This window comes from Corvus brachyrhynchos, unplaced genomic scaffold (genome assembly GCF_000691975.1).
Source record: "Corvus brachyrhynchos isolate BGI_N302 unplaced genomic scaffold, ASM69197v1 scaffold101, whole genome shotgun sequence".
Lineage (NCBI taxonomy): Eukaryota > Metazoa > Chordata > Aves > Passeriformes > Corvidae > Corvus > Corvus brachyrhynchos.
The window spans coordinates 15,309,451-15,315,590 of record NW_008237239.1 but is presented as its reverse complement, the minus strand read 5'-3'; positions in this window follow the sequence as shown (position 1 = coordinate 15,315,590).

The following is a 6,140-nucleotide window of genomic DNA, read 5'->3' as shown; positions in this document are numbered from 1 at the left end:
CCTGGGGCCCCGTTGTGCACTTGTTTGCCTTTTCCCTGTCTCCCGAGCGCTCGTGCTGGTGAAAAGCTGCTCCATCTAAAGGCTGGGTGATTTTTGTGCCCTGCTTTGCTGACAGAAGCGTTCCCACGAGAGGCCCATTGAGCAGGGCATCCGAGCAAGGGCGGGGGACAGCGGTGAGGCAGCGAAGGGTGCGAGGGCAGGTCATCTGCCCCGTGTCAGGACATCCATTAGAGGAGCTGCCACACACCTGCAGAGGGAGGAGCGCTTACAGGGGAGGGGAGGGCTGCTGGGCACACTTCCCCTGCAGAAATCCCCCCATCACCTGCCCTTCCCAGCTCCTTGGCAAGCTGCCACCCACCCACACCAGCCGTGGGCTGACTGGCACAGAGCAGGGGCTGCTGGAGCCAGAGCCAGGAGCTGGTGTGGCTGAGGATGGAAGCCTTTTGCAAAGTACAGAAGTTTGCCCAGCTGGGAGTGTAGGCAACCTACTGCAGCAACCCCTCAAAAGGCTTTTTAGAGAGAGAGTTAGAGGGTAAATGGCAAGTGAAAGGGGTTAAAAGAAAAAATATTTTTAAATCACAAGTGCTTTATGAATCACACTCCTAACACTCTCCAGTTCAATCTACCATGCTCTATCTAATTTCACAGCTTCATTGGGAATGGCCACAAGGTGAGGGACTGGCAGTAAGAGGAAGTCAATAAGGGCAGAATTCTCATACCAGGCTGCGAAGGAGTCACAGAAGTGCCAGTGTTACTTGCCTGAGGTTAACTTGGGGTCTACAGGGCTCCTGGGTAGTACTGAATGGAAAAGCTCCATATCATCCTCAGTAGTTTCCTTCTTCACCACTACCCTGATTTAAATTTAAAAATAAATATCTGGGTTTGAATCCCAGGGAGCATCTCTACATTCTGACACAGAAATGTTTGTCTTCCCTGGGGTCTGCAAGCCTCACACCCCTCACACTCACCAAGTACACAGGTGTCTCTCCTTGGCCACAGCTGACCCTTCTCTGAATATTCTGTCCTTTCCTGTGTAACAAAAACACCTTAATGAATGAGGTGTCTATAGCCCATCGAGGCTGAGCTGTACGGATCAGTCACAGGCATGGAATAACCTCCTCTAGCAGGGGCTGGATCCCAGGTCATGCCCGTGGTTTCCACCTCAGTTAACTCCCAGCAGGTTGTTCCCACTCTGCTGTGATGAAACCTCAGCATAATCACACAGCCACTTTCTGTGATCGCAGAAGAAGTGAAAAGTAAGAAAATCCTCCCCGAGCCCAGCCTTTTACTCCTTCTTCTCCTCCAGGCTCTTCATTCTCCTCCTCTCTGCAGGACCATCTCTGTGTTACCAGTGCTGGGCCAAATGATTTAATGTGGGGTGGAAGGAGGGAGTGATATTTTCCTTCCAGGAAGGGTGCTTTCCCCATCCTGTGGCTCCCAGCTCTGGGCTCAGGGTTCCAGCCTACATGGTTATTTCTGTCAGGAAGAAGGACCAGCATAAAATTTATTTGGGCTGGCCCTGGGGATGCCATGGAATAGAAGTTACTCCTGTCCCTAAGATTCAAGTGAGTGGTCCTTAAGTATCCTTAAGGTCCTTAAATGGTCCTTAAGCATCCTGCAGATGCTTAAGTTCAGGCTTGAGCCCAGGCCTTATGAAGAATATTGTAATATAGTCTCAGTAGACACATGTTTTTAGTTTTTATCCTTTCTCTCTGGTTGTCCATGAAGCCTCCACGAGGCTTCCTCGCAATCAGCTTTCTCTGAATGGGCTCTTTCCCAAAAAGAGTGACCCTCTCCCACCTCCCCACGCTGTGCTGTTGTGGTTTAAAGACACTTTTGGTTCTCCCCCACTCCCAGGTTACTGGCTCAGGGTCAGCCTACCCCAGCAGTCATATATTGCTCCAGATGAGGCTGAGATCAGCCCTGTCCTGGAGCATCCAGGGTTGATTCCACTCCTCTGCTCAAGGTACCCTAAAAGCCTCAGCATGATCCTTGTACAAGAGGGGCTGTTTCTGCAGAGTTTAAACGTGCAGAGTGCAATGCAGAGCTTGCAGCAGTGCCAGTGACCTGGTCATCTGTGTTTTCTGAGGTGCAGCAACTGGGAGAAGGAATACAAATCCGTATCAGTAAGTTTCTCTCTTGCTCTGGTTAGTGGGAACTTGGACACCCATTTACTGGCTCTTTTCTCTCTCTAGGGTGGAGATACACTCCCATGTCCCACTAAGAGTGTGGGATATAATTAATCTGTCCATGTATATAAGCAAGGACTGATATTGTCCATGTATTCCACTCCTTACATATGGATAAAACCAAACTGTGGTGGGAGGGAATAGGTCATTCCTTGAGCCCAGTTGCAGATGCTGTAAGGCAACAACGAGTGATGCAGACAACTACAGGGATGCACTGCTTTGGCTTTGTATGTCAGATTGGAGTGAAATGAGCAAGTTCTTCAATTTCTTTCCATGATTCTTCATCCTCTCCCATTATTATATCTTATCCTCTGACTACAGCAACAACAAAAAAATTGTCTTTGATATATTTGAGATTGTGGTACGTTGATGGATTTCGGGCAAATTGTTAAGATGGGCCTTGATAATGCTGTAAGATGGAAACGTGCCTACACTTGCAATATATGAGATTTTACATAGTTCCTACATTGATTCCCTTGCTCCTTTGTCACCTCGACAGAGACCCACTCACAAGGTGACCATGACAAAAGTGTACAATGGAGAGGGGGGATCCCTTCCCCCTCCTTCCCGTGCTCCTTTACATTGACCAAATGTCTTTCTAAATGACTTGCTGAGCCAGGCTATTCTTATATCTTACATATAAATGGACTCTGTCTTACAACCAGAAGATTCAGGGGAAAAAAATTTCAGCTCCCAATGTGAAAAGATTAAGGTCAGTCACTTTACACTACAAAACCCTTTCACCAGAGCAGCATAACAAAAGGATCCATGAGCCTATCCACAACATGGTTTATAGCTCCAAGAAAAACAAGAGAGTCTACGACATCCTTTTAGGACTGTACCACTTCTTTATAGACTCCCAACAGAAACAGCTGGGCAGAGGAAGGTGATATTAAATAGGAAGAAAAGCTGACTTGTCTCCCTACTTTCATTAACTTACTGGTATATTTTTTTATGGGGAGAACACATGCAACCTTGTTCAGCATGAGAGAGTCACAGAAAATGTATCACATTTTGGATCCCACTGGGTCACCCCGCAGCAAATGCAGTGCTACCTGGGATCCAAATCTCCATGATGGGTGGCTCTGAGCCTTTATGCCTCTTTGTTTCCTGCATCAGTGTCTAAAAGCAGGCAACAGAAGCTCTGTGGCTCAATACCTGTGCAGCACAACACGCTACTTGGACTGTTGCAGTTTGGAAATGCCATTCATGAAGTCAAATGCTCTTAACAGATGTTTCAGCTTAAAGATAAATTAATTTTATTTGGCACCGTGGCCCAGCCAAATTGCACTTCTTTCAGTAGACTTCATTTTGGCAAAGCAATGAGTATCAGAAAGGACTTACCTAATGCATAAAAAAATCTATTTAAATTTATAGACCATGCCAACAGCAATGGGGATCTGGAGCGGAGTTTGGTTAATATAGATAAACTAATGGTGGCCAGAAGGGGTAGCATACAGCAGTCATCAAGCATGCCCATGGATTTGGAAGAATTTGAAGATGAGAAGGTCATGTCCATGTTAGAAGAGGGAGGCAAAATCTGCAGAAAGGAAAAGAGACCTATATGAAACAAAATGCAGCTGTGACAGGGGAGAGAGAGAGAAATATGGACAGAAGAGAGAAAGAATGTATGTAGGAATGGAGTAGGGAATAAATGCTCCAGTGTGCTTTTTTGTTATGCTCATAACAGCCTACCACTGGTGCAGTCAATACAGTTATGTTCCAGTGTTATTATCATTAGTAGTGGTATTAAGTCAGTGCAGACTATTAATTGCACCAACAAGGCTAAGAAGGTAGGAGGCAGATACTGGGATAAAGAAGCACCTTAAGAAAAAAATCAGAACACTGCTCTTTGATTTTGTGATACAGAACAAAGGGTGGCCTGAGCTGGGATCCCCTCTGGAGCTGATGGGGCTGTTGGGGTCTTTGTCACACCTGTGACAGCAGGAGGCTTCCAGGTGCTTTAGCCTAAATTGCCCTCATCTGGCATCAGTTTCAGTGATGCCCTGGGGCAATGAAGTCTGAGGAACAGGAGGTTCTACTCCCTCTGCATTTAAGGCAGAAAGAGAGACATTGGGTTTTTTGCTGGGTTGGGGCCGGTGTAGTTTAGTCCTTGGGCAGAAAATGTGGGGTGAAACAACATTTTCTCTGACCTGCCAGGCACTCTCAGAGATGAATGCTGATGTTATACAGGAGCTGCTTAAAATCCAGCAGGTTGGTTGTTTTAACTACAGTTAAAAGCCTGGGCAGATTACCAGTGTTTGGACTGAGTGGGCGATGGAGCACTTCATCAGCATGTTCTGTGGAAGCACTTCTGAGCTAAAGGGCTCAGAGAAAGGATTGCATGAAAAAAATGGTGGGTGGGCACAAGTAACAGCGAGCAGGTTACAAGGTACCGAGTGCTTAATTAAAGGCAAGGGTTGTCCCATGAAGCCAAGAGAGTAAAGTCCCATCCTGGTCAGGGTGCAAGCTGCTCTGTGTGCTTTGGCAGCTGGTGTTGAACTATGGAAAGGCAGGATGTGTGTCCATGTTCCACCTTCTACATAGGCAGCTATTTTTGGAAGCTAATTAGCCCTGTTTAGGAGTGGTGTTAATGTATATTTGTGGGACATAGGATTAGAAAGCAGAAGGCCTCAGCTTGTTGGAAATCAATTTTAATATCCCTATGGCTCTGGTAGTGTGTCAATACACCATATACATGTCTTACAGAGGCTTCTCTTTTGCAATTAAGTCCCCCTGATTTACTGCAGACATGACACTCAGACTGAAAGAGCTGGGGAGGGGTTTTATTCTCAAGGAAAAGGGGAAAACCAAGGATAGTGTTCATAAGTTCCTAATCATAACTGCTTGTTTCGCTTATTTTAAGTACATATTTGCTGCTGAGAGATTGTCATTTGGCAGGGAGAGTATTTTTTGCTGGTTTTAGACTTTTCTCTGCATTTTACACTTGCAGTGTTACTGCAGCCTCTTGGCTTCTCTTCTGAACCTCAGCTCTCAAACTGAAGGGATCAATCTGTGTACTGGGATGAGGCATGGATATTGAAGAGGACATGGAAACCTTTAAAGGAATAATAAATTATCTCTATATCTGCCTTTTGCATAAAGCTTCCTCCTATTTGCCAAACATATGGAAAGAATAAAATTGCCATGCTTTATCCAGTGGCCCACAATTTGTCTTGGATTGAATTATGGCTGCAGCCCAAGAAAGAGGAGGAGGAGAAACCCGTGTGCAGGCAGGGTGGCTTTGGCAGCACCTGGCAGGAATTCTGCCACTGTTAGGGATCAGTTTGTGGGGACAATGTTTCACTCTAGGTCTTCCAGGAGCCATGTTCACTCTCCTTCAGCCTCCAGCTTTCTCTGGAGACTGCAGCATGGGTATTCACTCCTTTTCTTTTAATTTATTCCAAACTGATTTGCACTAGCTCCTGGCCAGAATGCAGGATTTTCTTCACAAGAACATATGCCATTTTTACACTGGTTAAATGAGGAAAAATCTTGTGTAAAACATGTTCTACTTAGTGCATATTTAATATGTTTTTGTAAGTATTTTATACTGAAGTAATTTTGCAACAGTCTTAGGAAACAAACCAAACTAGGTACAACTAATCTGCACAGATTAATTTTGTTCTCCAGCCCATGTCTGTGGGGTGGCAATCTTGCCATGCTTATTGATTATCAGACAAGACTACTAATCCCCTTAAGGTCATTAAGTGTACTTAATTAAAGAGCAGTTAGCAAGCTTCTCTTTACCAAGTTAATAGTGGCTGTTAAAAGTGATTTGTACATTACCAATATGCCAGCCATTAATCTAAAAGTCAATTTTTCATTTATATTTTCCCAAACAAATATATTCAGCAGGCTTTGAAGGTGGCTAGAAAGTGTTCAGCATTGTTCTTGCAGTTTGTGTAAGGAAGAAACTCTGCTTTCTTAAACTCTAAGGCTTAGGCTGAA